Source organism: Dipodomys spectabilis, unplaced genomic scaffold (assembly GCF_019054845.1).
Source record: "Dipodomys spectabilis isolate Male_0828 unplaced genomic scaffold, ASM1905484v1 ptg000416l, whole genome shotgun sequence".
Taxonomy (NCBI): domain Eukaryota; kingdom Metazoa; phylum Chordata; class Mammalia; order Rodentia; family Heteromyidae; genus Dipodomys; species Dipodomys spectabilis.
The window spans coordinates 2,710,363-2,727,194 of NW_024871093.1; the positions used below are offsets into that span (position 1 = coordinate 2,710,363).

The window sequence follows — 16,832 nt, forward strand, 5'->3', positions numbered from 1 at the left end:
TCCCCCGCGCCTCCGTCCTGCGGCCGCCGCCTCCTCGCGGAGAGAAGTTAGTCCCGGCTTTTCAAGGCCCGGATGGAGACTTAAGGGGCGCGCACCACGCGGTCTCGGGCGTCTCCCGGCGCTCGCAGCTGCCTTTGTCCCTCCCCGCAGAATTGAACTCAACAACCGCAGCGCGCTCTTGGAACCATGTGCTGCCGCCTCCTCCGCCGCCGCCGCCGCCGCCGCCGCCAGCGCCTCCGCAGCCGCCGTTCTAGCGCTGCGTTTAGATGAATTGGAAGGATTCAGCGCCTCGAAATTTTGCTTTTTTTCCTCCCCCCCCCGCACGTCCTCCTCCTCCTCCTCCTCCTCGGATGCCGCCGTTACCACCGCCTCAGTCACTGCTTTGTCTCCGCTAAGTGCACACAGCTCCGGCCACCTCACTCACTCCGACGCCCCAAACCCCCGAGGCCTCCGCGGCGCATTCAGCCAATCACAAAGCCCGAAACTCCTCCCGCCTCCGCCCTGCTACCCCGCCTCCTAATTGGCGGGCAGTGTGAGCCCACGTGACCGGATCTTGGTTGGCCAAACCCGCCCCTGTCACGTGACAGCGCGCGCCTCTCTTCCTGCTTTCCTGACCCCTCTCCGCCATTTAAAGAAACAGTACCGGGGGCGGGCCGAGCGACGCAGCCGGGACGGTAGCTGCAGCGCGGACCGGAGGAGCCATCTTGTCTCGTCGCCGGGGAGTCAGGCCCCTAACTCGAAGAAGCCCTGGCGCGCCCTCCCCCCCTCCCCGGTCTGGTAGGGCGAAGGAGTGGGCGCGCGGTCGATCGAGCGATCGGTTGGCGGCTCTTTCTCCTGCTCTGGCATCCAGCTCTTGGGGCGCAGGCCCGGCCGCCGCGGCGTGCGCCCGGTGGCCGTTGGCGCTCGCGCCGCGTCTTTCTTCTCGTTCGCAGAACTCGGGCGGCGGCCTATGCTTTTGCGATTCGACGAGGAGTCGTCCGGGTGGTCGGCGGCGGCGGGCAGTTGCTCCGCCCCGCTCCCGGGGAGGCGGCGGCGGCGGCGGCAGCGGCAGCGGCGGGATTTGGCGCGACCGGGGAGGCGGGGGTGGCCGGCTCGGGCCTGGAGGCCTGGCGTCACCCTTCGGGGCCTGCAAGGACCCAGTTGGGGGGACAGGAGGGAGCTGGAGGATGGTTGGTGGTGGGCTTCCTACTTTGCCTTTTTCTCCTTATGCCCCCTTAGTGAGAGGCGGGAGCTCTGGCGGCAGCTCCGGGGTGGGGATTCGAGCTCCGGAGTCGGAAGAGCTGGGTTTGCTTCCGGGCCCAGCCATCAGCTGGCCGAGTGACTTTAGGCAAGTCGCTCAGTAATTTGTCTGCGCCTCAGTTTCCTCCTCTGCCTATCAGTGTGTGTGGGATTGAAAGCGCTTCTTAAACTATAAAGCGTCGGTATTATGTGTCAAGGATGATTATTGTTTGTAACGTGTATGTGTGTGCGAGTTTTTAATGCTTGAGTTGTAAGAAAACTTAGCAATTGCCCATTCCCTGAACTTGATACCCTGGGAAACCTTGGAGATCTTGAGACTCCGTGCGTTTATATGCACCAATGTATGGGACCGTGTATGCTGAGGGAATGATGATCCATCGCTAGCAAGTTTTCAAAGGGGGCTGTGACCCAGAAGAGTTAACACTTCCTCTATGCCGCAGTGAGGAAACTGAGGCCTAGATGTCATTTGGGACCCTTCACAACCAATTAGAAACACCTCCTTCCCTCCCCCACCACCCCCGTTTGAGTCCCTGGGATATGTGAGCTGTTTCTGTGCACAATGAATATGGGGTAACATTTGCCCCAACTCTGCTTGGCTTCTGAGTCCTGTCACCAAGGGGTGCCTGAAGGTTGTCTGATGCGTATGGTACAATGGCACCCAATATAAAGCAGCTACGATTCAAAGTGGGTGTGTTCTGCAGTATGAAGAAGCGTATTTAATCTTTGGCCTAGAAATCGTTTGTTTGCTGCTGCTTATACTGGTGCCTGACTACCGTCCTGTCTTTTTCATTGACTGTTTCCCATTGACCGTGGTTGCCATCTGTCGCTTGCTCCTATTTTGTATCCCTAGTTTGTGTGGTTGGTAGTGAACAGGCTTATTAAAATGGTGCTGTCAAGCCCAGCTAATTAATGGTGCACGTGGATTTTAAGCGAGGGGGCTCACTGGAACTGACTGAACCAGGAATGGAAAACTTGAAAGATATTTCGGGAGCTTTTTCCCTTTGCTAATTGGAAGTTAACTTGTTCTGAAACGTTTTGTTAGAACTGCTGAACTTCAATATTAGTAGATTTGGAAGTGATTCACAGTTTGTTTCTGGCCTGCCTTGTATTCTAATTGCTTGCCAGTGTGGTACTGAGATGGCAAAATGCTATGTTTTGTTTCTTTGTTACTTGTCAGCTGCTTTTTTTTTTTTTTTAATCAAAAGTCCAGGTCATTTTCCAGCAAACACTAAAAATGTTTGAACAGTTGGATTTCAAACATTTTCATTTTGTGGAGTGGTGCTTACCAAGTGGTACAGCTCTAAGCAAGTGAACATTTCTTAAACACATTTGAGTGTATTTTATCTGATTAGATGTTTGCTAATTCTATTTCATTCAAATGTCTGAAAAGAATCAGGCAAAGATATGATTTCACTTCCAGAGAAATGACTGTTTTGGAGAAACATGTATTGCCCTTTAGCTCTTTTGTAATCTGGATGTACCTCAAAAAGAATATTAAGACTGTGGTGATGAGCGACCTTCCTCTGGAGAAAGGAGGGGGAAATAACAACCGGAACTCCAAAGCTTGAAGGTCTGTGACAAGACAGGAGATGTGCAAGATTGCAACTTGAAGAGATTTTGCTACGGTGTTCTGCAGTTGTTGGAGTAGATATCTTTCAGTTTATCAACAGCCATGGACTCCGGATTCTCAAGAACTGGACCTATAACCCAGAAGAGTTTGTCAAGTTGGGGCAGGAACTCTGGAGGTAGATATTTTTTACTTTTGAATTTTGGAAATGTGGACCTTGCTGTGAGGAAAGAAAGAACAACTGAGTATGCACTGACACCAGCGCTGTTACTGGAAATTAGAAGACCTGAATTTCTGTCCAGACTCATGCAAACTGACCACACCATCCAAAGTGAATTACGGTACTTGCCATTTTCCAAAATCCCTTATTTGCTATTTCTGCATTTATGTTCTCTCTTCTCTTCTCTGGAAATGCCTTTTTCTGGTTCACCACTTCTCACAGCTCTGCCATTTTCCTCAGTATTCAACCTATATGCTGTCCTCCCCATGAATCCCTTTAGCCAGAATAGAACTTTGGTTAAAACTTTATAATTTTTTTGTCTATCTTTATATGCAAAATCTTGTTTTGTGGATTTTTTTTTTTTCCAATCCTAGGCTTTGAACTCAGGGCCTGGGCACTGTCCATGAGCTGCTTTTGCTCAAGGGTAGCACTCTATCACTTGAGCTACAGCTCCACTTCCTGCTTTTTCTGTTTAGTACTGAGGAATCGAACCCAGGGTTTCATGCATGCTAGGCAGGTAGTTTAAGCCACATTCCCAGTCCACAAAAACCTTTCAAAATAGTTATTTGCATGCTCCTGTTCTCTTTGTAGATGACAAATTCTTGGAAAGGAAGAATCTTAGTTTTATGCACCTTTGTCCACATATTCCATCACTTCTGATAAAGCAATCTGTTATGAGTTTAGAGAGCAGGGCAGTACATAGTGTGTGTAATCAACTGCATAATAACTAAAATTACTCTTGATTAAAAGGAGTCACAACTATGGGTCATGTTTCTTATATTTTCATGTTTTACCATTTTATTTGGTGAACAAAGAAAAGAGCTTTATTAGCAAGCTCAAATGTTGGAAGATTATGAGTTCTCGCCTTCCCAAAACCATCTCATCCTTGGCCTTATGGGAGATTTTTTTTTTTTTTTTTTTTTTTTAAGGGAAGGTATATGGGTCCCTGACAAATGGTTCCTTAATTATCAAGTGTTTCACAGAGTAGTCTCTGGTGAAGTGTGGGATATATACATCTTATTTGCATCATCAATGAGAATTTCAGCCCAGTGGATGATTTCAGAAAGTTTAGTCATCATGGTGGAGCAGAGCAATTCATGTCATGGTAATTCTAAATTTAAAAAGATGTAGAGTCAGGTGTGGTGACTCAAACATTTAACTTCACCATTCAGAAGGCTGAGGCAGGAGGCCATCAGGGTCAAGGCCAGCTTAGGCTATACAGTGAAAACCTGTCTCCAATATAAGTAAGTTAAATCTAGGGAGCTCCTTCAGACAAGAAGAACTGATTAAGTTGGTGGGGTATTAAATACAGAAGGTGCAAGGACCAAGCCCTTACTCTTACTTTATATAGAATCTTGTTAAAGTAAAACAGCTTTGTAAAAGTCAAGGTCATAATATAATTTGAAACCACAAAGAAAAGAAGGCAGTGTTTCCTTTGATTTCTTACTGGTAAAAAGTCTCACTTCTGCCACCAGTGGCACAAAAAAAAAAAACTTAATTCCCCAAAACTGGCAGCCTGACTAGACTCAAATTATTATCACAGAATATGATAGGGTGTTCTTGTGGGTGTATCCTTTATACAGTTCGCTCTCAGGAGTCAGGAGATTGTCTTTGCCAGGAAACTATATTATCAGTGATTATTAGTCAGGTTTTTGTTTTTTGCTTAACACATTTATCACCCATCAATCTCTAAGCCAGGCTTCTCAAGCATTATTAGTATATGTCAAGCAGCTGATAGACTGACAGCAAACCTACTTCATTATCAAAATCTTGTGTTTGTAATTCCATGCATTTTTGTCCCTGTTTTTTCCCCTTCCTCTTCTAGTCAGTCCTGTACCTCCTGATTGCTGAATGTGCACTTGGACCTTCTGATGACCTGCCTTCTGCTATTCCATCAGCCTGTAGACCTGGTGTCTGGATTTTTGCCCAGGATGATTCCTACCACCTTACTACTGAAGAAGACACCATTCCAGTGGACCACTGTGACCCAAAAGGCATTCAGCCATCATGATGTGGCCTTTACCTCCACTCCTGTCCTTACTACCCAGATTCAGCACAGCCCTTTATAATGCAAGAGTTCTCAAGCCAAATAGCTAAAGCTATTTTATCACAACAAAAGCCTAGTTTGTTCCCCTAAATATGTTTCATTTCTTCAGCTGAAGCCTGCAGACACACGTAGTATGGACCAGGGGACTTTTCATTATCAGTATATTCTGAAGAAAGGCAACCTCTCTTTGAGAACATTGGACCATACCCCACAATCTCAAATATGAAGTTCATGAATTAATTAGGAACACATCAAGACTGGATCCTGATCTTTTTCTACTTCACTTCTGTAGTAGCCTACTGAATGATAAAGCAGATATTCTGATTCATTGGGATCAAAACAAAGACACAGTGAACTCCTAGCATCATCTTTGGGATTACTCAGGAACCAGAACGTTTCATACAAATATAAGAAATTCTACCAAGGAATCCCTTAACCTAACAGCATTTCACAAGGCTCCAGTCAGAAAAGGCTACTTGATACATCAAGATAAAACCTATATGGTAATCCCCTCTTGTTTATTTAGCACTTTACAGTTTCAGAGCACTTTTACATACATTTTATTTCTATAATCACGGTAGCCTAACCCTTTTTTAAATGAGAGAATAGAAATTTAAGATATTATACAATTGTACAAGGTTCCAACATGGTAGAGACAAGGCCTTCTGACTCCTAGTCCAGTGTTGCCCTTGACATTAAGTAAGCTGTCTCCTTACAGTGTTAAAATGAGAGATTGGGAACTGGTAGAATTTTGCAACTTCCTAATCTGTGTAGGGTGTTATAAATGTAATCATGTGATTTAGATCAAGTTTGCATGGCAGCCTATAGAAGCAGACTGTTCCCATGGTGTTAGATTGTCCAGTCAAATCAGCAATGTTCACCAAATAAGACTATATGAAACAGAACCACTTTTAGATCCTTTGTCCATTTTCATTATTTTTCTCAAGGATGGCCTATTAGAGATCCCTGTTTATAAAACTTTAAGTTTTATTAGTGCTCCTGGACACCAAGAGGTTATAATATTCTGCCCCCATTTATAGAAAATGAGCCATCCATTTTTTTTAAATATCTGTGTATGTACCATATGTAGAGAATTTCTGTTAGCCAATAAGGTGGCTAAAATACTGTAATATATGTCCCTTTCCCAAACCTCAAGTACAGTGTGATATTTTAAAGGATCTCAGAGGACTTGCACCAAAACGTTTCATTTAGTTGTTTAGCCCCTTGCCTCCTGTTTCAAATACAGATTGCTAATTTTTTTTATTTTGAGCATTCCTTTTCATAGAATGGGAAACTGCTTTAGAGCACCATACCCAATACTTCCTGATTAACAACAGGTTGACCTGGAGACCTCATAATAAATACAATGTCTTTGAAACCCCCTCTTCTCAAAACTTGTCATTAACTGCTTTGCTTTTGGAACTGGGGATGGGGTGGGAAATTCTGTCTCCAGATTGGGTGAGTTCCATGACATTTAGCAATATACTCCCTAGAATTAAGATGTAAACTTTAAGGGTATTGCATCTCAGGTGAGTGAGGAGGTTGGAAAGGGGAGATAAGGGGGAGAGGTGAGAAGGTATGTCTAGAATTTGAGAGTTGTAACTCATTATTGCTTAAGAGAAGTTGTCCAGCCATGGACTTCTTGAAGTAATATTTCCAAAGAAACAAGTGAATTTTGTACCTATTTTTAAAGATCCATTGCTATAGAAATTTAAAGCCAATAGTTTTGTTGTGTTAGGCATTTAAGTCCAACTGCAGGCAATCAAAAAATTTATATGAAGCAGACTTGAAATTTTAATTTCAGTCTATATCATTATCTACATCAGGGAAAAATAGGAAATCCCTTGTCTTACAGGCTTTGCTTACCCTCTTTCTGGTTTGTGTGACCTATTTTTTGTATTTCAGCATTTTGTGAACAACTTATTCTTAGATCATTGGTTTTCCAAAAGCTTTGTGGCCATGAAGCCCTTTGAACACTATGTGGAAGCCCAGAGTAACAGTGAAGCTTCTCTGGATGACGTAGTGAAGCAGGATTGGGGTCTGCCACAGCCATCACCACCCTGGTGACACCTACAGGGACTTCTTTACAACTTCTAGGATTCTTCAGGACACAGTTGGAAAGCCACTGCCCTAGACAACATATTTGACCGGAATGGCATTCTGATCTTTTATGTACCTCTATTCAGTATAGTTTGTATTAAGTTGATACAGAACATTTTTAGAAATACTTAACTGTGTGTGAACTTAGAAAAGTATAAGAAGATGGGCATACCCTTACCCCAGAGAATGGGCGTATGGGCTGAAAGTGGCGTCAAGCAACCTTCACTACTAGCACTCCACCCCAGATGGACTTAGAGTGATTCCTGGAATTGGATATATCCAGAAAGAAATCCATAAGCACCCTACACTGACAAACCCACTAAACAATTTGCACAGACTCCAAATGTACTAGTGGTACTTGAATACATGACTTTGAAGTCTTGAATCCTCCTCGGATATACAAATTGCCTACAAGCTGGTATTGAAGCTGATGCCACATTGAGACCATCTTAGAACAACTTGAACATTTGACCTCTCATCATTGGCCATGGTACTCCAAAGACTAACTGTTAATTATGAAAGCAGAATTCAAATCCTGGCCAACATTCCCTAAAGAAGCTCAGTACCTGGTGGTTATTCATCTTAAAGTACAAATCCATATATGGTTCAGTCATAGTTCAGTCATAGTTAAGGACACTGCTTCTTGGTTTCAGTTTACTGTTTCCAGGATAAATGAGCTAATAGCCTTTAAAAACAAAATAGTTCCTGTCATGTCTGCCTATTCTTCAGAATTATGACTCCTCATCTCTATCCTGAAGATAACAACCTTTCTTATAAATCTGATTTAAACTATAGCCTTTAAAAAAAAAAAAACTGGTACCATCAGCTATATGTGACAGTGATAGTTGGCCATGACTGCATACTTGCTTGGCACCTCAAACAATATGTTGTCTACCTTTTTGCTGGAAATGCAGATTGACTTGGGGGGAAAAAAATCAAAGATGGCAGCTAAGGATTTTATCAGTCTCAAGAGCTTCTGTCCTTGTGGATCTTTTGTTGGAAGCACATCTTTCTCAATACTGTTGATCTACACTGATTTCTAGAGAGCCTGACTTTCATTTTTGACTATGAAATACTCTTAGGCACTAAGACAACTTATTTCTGTAGAAAGGATTCACTTCCTGAACTCCCAGATCATATTATCGTGAAAAAGGAGACTTCTGTTTGTGTCTTGAGAAAATCTCATTCCTTTACAGTCAATTTAAGGACCAGCTATCTTCACCTAATCTAATGAATGCACTGGTTAATGGAAATGGTTTCTTTATCTCTTTGTCTTTTTACTCTCTAATGGTGATTGCATGATTTACTCTACAGATGATCAAATAAGGCTTAGGGCTGTTTCCTCAAGACTGCTGACCCTCAGCAGAATAGAATCTGGATGACTTTTCTGTTTATATATATACAACTATTGCTTATAAAGAAGAAATCAGCAACCAGCTTACTCTTCTACTGTCTCAAAATTGTCAGCTGTTTTTCCCCCACTGCTTCTTCCTGTTCTTACAGAAAGATAATGTTCTACACTGCCAGTCATTCCCTCTGATCCCACCATATTCAGTGGTCAAAATGAGGAACTTAAGAGGAAGATCATCTCAGTCTAATGTAAGCTGTACATAAGAATTGGTGACTGAATAAACAAAAAAGCCTAAAACCTTAAGGCAAAAGACCTAGGGGCTTGCCTACTGTCTCCATGCCTCAGATCTCTTCTAAAGCTCTCAACAGTGCCATCCAACCAGTCTGAGGCCTTGACTTGCTTGTAAAATGGTTCTTGGAGATAGGCTTAGTTACAGAAGATGAAGACTTGATTACCAAAGAAAGTAGAGCCAATTTTGACAAACCTGGCCCTACCGACCCTGTTGCTCCCAGATGTAGCATAAACTCCTAAACAGAACCTCTAGTCTGGATTGAGAACATGGCCGCCTTCCTGAGCTGACAGTTCTTGGGCAGATACGCAGGAAAATACAAGCTGCTGTCACTAGCCCTTCACAATCAGAAAATTATATCCAGAGTAAGTCCTGTTTGTTTACTCTGGAGTACCCAAGATAAACATTAATTTATAGGGCTTCATTATTATTAATCTACCTATTGTCAGATTATATCTTGGTTATTGGTATGGCTGGTCCTACCCTGCTGAAATTGTCCTGCTTGTCTATTAACCTGAATCAGCTCTTAACCTGCCTTTTTTTAACATGTTGTTGCAATCCAACTGGCCTTGAGAAGACAACAACTGATTTCAGCCAATCTTGTGCCCAATTCCACCAAGGATTTCTGAACAAGAAGCAACCTACACCTCACCCGGCCAGAACTTAATATTCACAACAATAAGGACATTGCTGTTAAGTGGAAAGTAAGTCTTATGCTTAATCATTTTCAGCACCTGGGACAGCTACCAAATTGGGAAGGAGTACAATGGATTGAAAGCAGAGTCCCATTTCTTCTGCAGTAATTGAAAAGTGATTGATTCATCTGGATTCACAAAAATTGTACCAGTTCAACTTGGCAGAAGACTTAACAGGAAAACAAGAACGTTTCCACTGAACTCCATTTACAACTGACACAGCCTCACAGAACTATTTGCTAGTGTGAGGCTAGCTATCCCGTTTTATAACACCCAGGCAGAAACTCTCGCACTCAGTTGAGTTTGCTTGTGCTGAGAGACTGTGGTGTGATCCCCAAGTACGCTCTTCAACATGAGTATTCCTTCCCAGTGGACTTTAGCTAGGCTTCCTGAGGTCAGAACAAAACATCCCTCAAAATTGTTTTAGAAAAATTCCACTACTAAGGAAATAATGCTAGCTGTTATCACTGAACAGTCAGAAATTGGGCTTCAGTATCTGGGCTTATCATGGACATTCTTTTTTTTTTTTTTTTTTTTTTGCCCAGCATCCATTCCATCTCGTCGTGACAACTCCTTGATGTTTCTCAGAACTGTTTCTTCCCATTTTGACTCGTTTGTCCAGTGATACTCAGCCCTAGGAAGTTTACTGAACTATGGGAGAGAAACTCTCTTTACTGAGGATGTTTTAGCTTTGTCGGATGAAAAAACTCAAACCAGTTTATCAGTATGTTGAATGAGCCAGTCAGAAAACAAAGCCAGTGCAGAGGGAAACAGAGCCAAAAGATGAAGAGACTTGAGTCCTGGTGACAATGTGTATGCCGCTGGATCCAGCTGTGCCTGAAGCTAGTATATCCCCTGGACTTTTTCAGTTATGTGAACCAATAAATACCCTTTTTTGCTTAAGCTACTTTGAGTTGGGTTTCTGTTACTTGGAACTGAGTCTTAACTGGTATTTACCAACTTCAAAAATAGGTCTAAATACTAAAATCGAGGTAATGGTCACACAAATGTATTTCTAAAGAAAACAAGAAGCATAAAAATTACATGGTAGAAAATTCAGTGAAGGACTGGTTGAGAAAGATAACAGTTCAGACATAAGAAGATCTACATTGCCATGATATATTAAGTGAAACACAACATTGATAGAAAAGTATATAGTATGAACTCCAAATAATGTGCATGTTTGTTTGTAAATGCATAGAAAGTCAGTGGCTTTGACCAGTAGATTACATGTATGTCAACTTTATACACTTCTGTATTTGAAACAGAACACTTTTAAACTTACTTAAAAATAAAGAATTTTGCCAGGCACTATTGTCTCACACCTACAATCCTACTTCTGAGGATCACGGTTCAAAGCCAGCCAGGGCAAAAGAGTCTGTGAGACTCATCTACAATAAACTACTCAGAAAAAGCACTACTCAGAAGTGGTGCTGTGGCTCAAGTGGTAGAACACCAGCCTTGAGCAAAAGAAGCTCGGGCAGCATCCAGGCCCTGATTTCAAGCCTCAGCACCAGCACACACACACACAATTTTAAAGCATATGTGTGTGTGTGTGGTATGTAATGTTTACTCTGTGACCTTGGCAAGTTGCTTATTAACCCTGAGCCCGTTTTGATCAAATGATCAAAAACACCCTCCTTCAAGGCTTGGGGTGTGGCTATGTGGTAAAGCACCTGACTATCAAATACCCAGAGCTCAGACCCCCACCAAAAGAAAATTTTTTTATTTAAAAAGGATAGAAGTGTGGCTCAAGTGGTAGAATATTTACTTAGCAAGTGCAAACCCAGTACCAGTACCAATCTTTTTTTTTTTTTTTTTTTTTGGGTCCAGTCGTGGGCCTGGGCACTGTCCCTCGGCTCTTCAGCTCAAGGCTAGCGCTCTACCACTTGAGCCACAGCACCACTTCCGGCTTTTTTCTTTTTGCTTATGTGGTGCTGAGGAATCGAACCCAGGGCCTCAAGCATGCAAGGCAAGTGCTCTACCACTGAGCCACCTTCCCAGCCCAGTACCAATCTTTTTTTAAACCTATTTTCATGCTAATGACTATTAAGATATTCATCTATTATTCTAGGTGATATTGCAACACTTTGAAGAACTCAGCTCAGAAACTGTTCCTGAATTTTTTAAGCATGTCTTTCAAATGCTAGTATTCAGGTTACAAAGCCTTATGATTTCAGTGTTTATAGAAGATTATTTCAGTTCTCATGTAGCCACATTAGGCATTGAGAAAGAAGTCACTTTTGTTTTTAATACTGTAGTTACTATGATGTCCTTACACTGAAGATCAATAACCTTTTCTATTCTAAACCTATTGGATGTGCATCTTGCCCTGCTCCAACTTGCAGCACATAAGGCAACCCCCACTAGCATCTTCCCTAAGGGTTGTGACAAAGCCATTTTCATCCCAAGTTCTTGGCTATTGCTGCAATTCAGTGTCTTCCCAACACTTAAATGGTGTGATGGATATTAATTGCTTTGGCCTGCTCAGATCATTTCCCTTTCCCCAGTCCACTTTTGAAAGCTACTCCTTACTGTTGTGTGTGGTTTTGGTGGATATATAGGTTAGGGTATTCTGGCTAAGGTTTGAGCAATTCAAGCTTGTCCTATTAAAATCCCACACTTACCAGGACTTTGAAACTTAGAGAAGGCTGGAAATGTGGCTTAGTGGTAGAGTGCTTGCCTAGCATGCATGAGGCCCTGGGTTCAATTCCTCAGTACTACATAAAAAAAGAATTTTAGCCGGGCGCTGGTGGCTCACGCCTGTAATCCTAGCTACTCAGGAGGCTGAGATCTCAGGATCACGGTTCAAAGCCAGCCCGGGCAGGAAAGACCATGAGACTCCTATCTCCAATAAACCACCAGAAATCCGGAACTGGCGCTGTAGCTCAAGTGGTAGAGCGCTCACCTTGAGCTGAAGAGCTGAGGGACAGCGCCCAGGCCCAGAGTTCAAGCCCCATGACCAGCAAAAAAAAAAGAATTTTAGCGGGGTGATAGAAGTGACACAAGTTAATTCTGATAGCTGTGTCTCTGTTCTGGGACCTGATTATCTAGTTTTTCCCCCTTAACTATAGTCTACTGGATGTTCTTACAAGTTTTTGTCAACCACAGTGGGTTTCTATTGCTTGAAACCAGATCAATTCCACAAGTTGATAGCAGAGAGTTAAATAGTCTTCACAGCTTCAGGAAACAAAAGAGGATCTGGAATTGATTGTTACCCAGTGATGGAATCAAAAGGATCAGTAACATGCTCTGTGCCCCGTAGTGGCAACACTCTATTGTGATGAAACTGCTAACAGTCTCCCCTCCCTTTTTCATGCAGATTCAAGTGCCAAATATAGAGCAGGGTTGGTCACTTGGATCCCATTGGATAATTCAAACAAGAAGAACCAGCTCAAACCTAAAACCTTAAAGCAGAAAATAAGACCCAGGGCCTTTTTGTCAAGGTTGTGTGAATTCCTATGTGCTTGAGTTCAAACTAGCACTTGGAGATTGATGTTGCAAATCGCTAAATTATGTTAGTCTAATTTGGAGCATTACTGAAATCTCTTCTGAGAATCAGAAAATAGTGTTGGTATTTGGGTGCACTCAGAAAACCTAGAGAACCTCAACCTTGAAAACATCTCAGGAGGGGCTGGGAAGGTAGCTCAGCGGTAGAGTGCATGCCTTGCAAGCATGAGGCCCTGGGTTCGATTCCTCAGCACCACATAAACAGAAAAAGCCGGAAGTGGTGCTGTGGCTCCAGTGGTAGAGCACTAGCCTTGAGCTGAAGAGCTGAGGGACAGCGCCCAGACCCAGAGTTCAGGCCCCATGACCAGCAAAAAAAAAAAAAGAAAACATCTCAGGAATGAAAGTTTGGGGTCAAAAATCCTTGACAAATTTTATGTTACATGTAATTAAAATGTATGTATGTGTGTCTAATCATATATGTGAAGATAAACTGTAGCTACAGTCCTCTGGTCTGCTAACAGAAATAAAATGCTCTTCATCCCATTTCTCATACTCATATTAAACACCTAATTCATGTTTGCTCAAAACTTACTCCCTTTCAGGTATTGATTTCCTTTCTTGGTAGAAGGTTCCACTATCGATGCTGTTTCTCAGACCAGAATACAGCAATTTTCATGCTTTTTTCTCTTACCTCATACATCACTATTAGGTACTAAGTTCTTTTGGTGTTCTCATGTAAATATACTTGAAAAACATCTTTGCTTCTATCACTGTAAGCATTATGCCCACCTTTGGTCCTCAGCTCCACCTAGACCTGCTGGCCACTTCCTCTCTCCATCTGGACCCACTTGAACTCCCATCTACCTCACTTCCTAGCCCCCAGACCCTGCTGCTACCTAGATAGTGGAGGCTGCTTGTGCTCGTGCTCTCTCTCTCTTTCTCTCTCTCTCTCTCTGAGGCAAATATGGCTCCTCTAATAAACCTTGTAATAATTCTCCTGTGCCTGCCTGCCTCTGCATGGTCCCCTGGCATGGATGTGATGGATCCTTTCAATCAGTCCATCTAAGGGAATATTTGTTGCTAGGACTATGCATTGTCTTTTAATGGTCTCCCTGGGCTAATGTCCTTGTACAGTCTGTGCTCTCTGGAGCAGGGAGAGTTGTCTTTGATACACAAATCTGATTGTGCCACTTCTCTGCTTAGAACCTTCCCATAGATCCTTGGTTTCATAATAAAATCTTAAGTATATTCTGGTTGCAAGGGTCATTGTTAACTTTCCAAGTCTCATCTTTTACCACTTCAAATGGGAGTGACTCCATTTTGTATGTTGGAATTTCCTGTAATATTTTATTTGAAAGAAGAATTCCAATCTTTTTTTAGAAAAAAAAAATAGGGGAAAGTCCTATTTTTAAAAAAAAATAAGATGCTGGTGGCTCATGCCTGTAATCCTAGGTACTCAGGAGGCTGAGATTAGTCAGGGCAGGAAAGTCCATGAGACTTTTTTTTTTTTTTAAATATACTGAGGAATCTAACACAGGGCTTCATGCATGCTAGGCAAGCACTGTGCCACTAACCACAATCCTGGCTTTGAGACTCTTATCTACAATTCACCACCAAAAGGCTAGAAGTGGAGCTGGGGCTCAAGTTGTAGAGCGCTGGCCTTGAGAAGAAGAGTTCATGTTCAGTAACTAGGCCCTGAGTTCAAGCCCCATGATCAACAAAAAATAAAAATAATAAGTTGAAACCTACTGATTGTTCTGAACAACAGAATATAATTTATTTTCTTTTATACCTCTTACCATGACATCTTCCTCTAAGTCTGATTTGTGTAACAATTTAGAGAGTTGTGGTAGTCACATGCTCAGACATCCTTCAGATCCCTGCTTAACAACATTTACAAAGCAAGTACCAACAGAACTGCAGCTTTAAGTGATAACATGAGCTATTGGAAGACTAGGTAGGTAGCTGTTATGACCTTGGAAATCTTTCTAAAATGGAACATAGAAGCTGTAAGGGAATTATAGATCTATTTGTCTATGTAATAATAGACTGAGGAAGTGGTTCTATTTCTAACAAAAGTAACAGAAAAAAATAAAAAATATCCTTTATACAAAGAATTTCTCCAAATTAACTTCAGTGATGACAGGCATGCATCATTTAGTGACAGGTGTACCTTCTGCAAAATGCATTAAGTCAGTTTTGTTATATAGACATCAGAGAGTAAGTATATTTATATAACTAAGACATCTGTGACATCACTAAGCTCATGAACACCATGGTATGTGGTCTTTATTGATGGAAATATGTGGTACATGCCTGTAATCACATCATTTATGGCTTGCTCTGTGCCAGGCCTAGTTTCAGGCACTTCATAACTATTTCATTTAACTCTCCAAGTTTACCTTACAAGATAAGTAACATTATCCCTGTTTTATACCTAAATAAACGGGCTCAAGGAGATAGAGTAACTTGCCCGTGTCATACAACAGATGAAGACTGAAAATCTATACTTGAACTAGTATGTTCCTCTGCATTTCTCTAAGCACATGTGAAAATAAATAAGATTGAAACGGTCAATGAGATGGAAATCAGAGCCACAAGGTACCACTTAGCACCTATCCATCAGATGGCAAAATTTTAAACTGCGGTTACTAGCCAGGCTCTGCTGGTGCACAACCACAATCATAGTTACTCAAGAGACTGAGATCTGGAAGACTACTTTCCAAAGCCAGCTGAGGCAGAAAAGCTCATGAGACATACAAAAAGCTGGACTGGCTCAAGTGATAGAGCACCAGCTAATCAAACATGAGGTTCCAAACTCAAGCCCCAGTACCAGCAAAAATAGCAGTTACCTACAGTGCTAGCAAAATGGAGAATAAATGGACCAAAGTTGTGTATGTTGTTGGTAGGAATGAGAACTTTTAGGAAAGAACTAGGCAATATTGATTAAAATTTGAAAATATAAATGTCTTAACAGAGCATTCCTATTTTGAAGACTAACACAAAGAGCTAAATGTACCAAGATATAAGGACATTAGTATGAGAAGTTCACTGTGCAGAAAAATGGAAAAGATCTGAAAGTTTTCCAGTGGGGAATGAGTCAGCCAGCCATTAAGCTAACAATATACTCTAGAGTTTTATGTAGCCATTAAAACAAGTAGATCAGATCTCTTAACCTGTGGTATGTCCATGATTTATTTTCTTCAGCAAAAAGAAAATTCAAGAGTAATGTATATCATCTTAACTCATTTTTGCAGACATGAAAAACTACAAATATATGTAAATGAAAGAGAAAAACGGGACACATCAGGCTGCTACTGAAATGAGGAGTTTGAGAAACAATACGTACATGGTTTCTCTGATGATATTTTTGTTCTGTTGTGTTATTTTTCTCCAACAGAAAAATTACTGGTTTCTGAAGAAATAGTTTAAACATAATTTTTAGAGCAACTAAATTGTACCTGGACTTTTTCAGATTAGATTATGACAATAAAAGGTCCACAATGGGCTGGGAAGGTAGCTCAGTGGTAGAGTGCTTGCCTTGCATGCATGAGGCCCTGGGTTTGATTCCTCAGCACCACATAAGCAGAAAAAGCTGGAAGTGGTCTGTGGCTCAAGTGGTAGAGCACTAGCCTTGAGCTGAAGAGCTGAGGGACAGCGCCCAGGCCAAGAAGTTCAGGCCTCACGACTGACCCCCCCTCCCCCAAAAGGTCCACAAAGAGTATTAATGAAGTCTTTTCTATTCAGTTGCCTTTTGAAGATGCTGCATTCCAGTTGATTGGCCCTCAACTTTCCAGTAGGCCACTCCCTACAGCAGAGAAAGAGCTGACCACTAAGGCTCCATATTCTGACAAACACCTGTCATCAATACATA

The 16,832-nt window shown here is 42.1% G+C and overlaps 1 long non-coding RNA gene across 2 annotated transcripts; it reads left to right on the top strand.

Annotated features, from left to right (window-relative positions):
• The first annotated feature begins 629 nt into the window (after window positions 1-629).
• On the top strand, window positions 630-10,411 carry LOC122097161. Of its 2 annotated transcripts, none has more exons than XR_006145486.1 (3): window positions 630-3,147; window positions 4,852-5,576; window positions 6,979-10,411. It is a non-coding gene; the product is annotated as an uncharacterized LOC122097161 (long non-coding RNA). The 2 variants fall into 2 exon arrangements; XR_006145487.1 differs by having other exon boundaries at window positions 4,856-5,576.
• The last annotated feature ends 6,421 nt before the right edge of the window (window positions 10,412-16,832 follow it).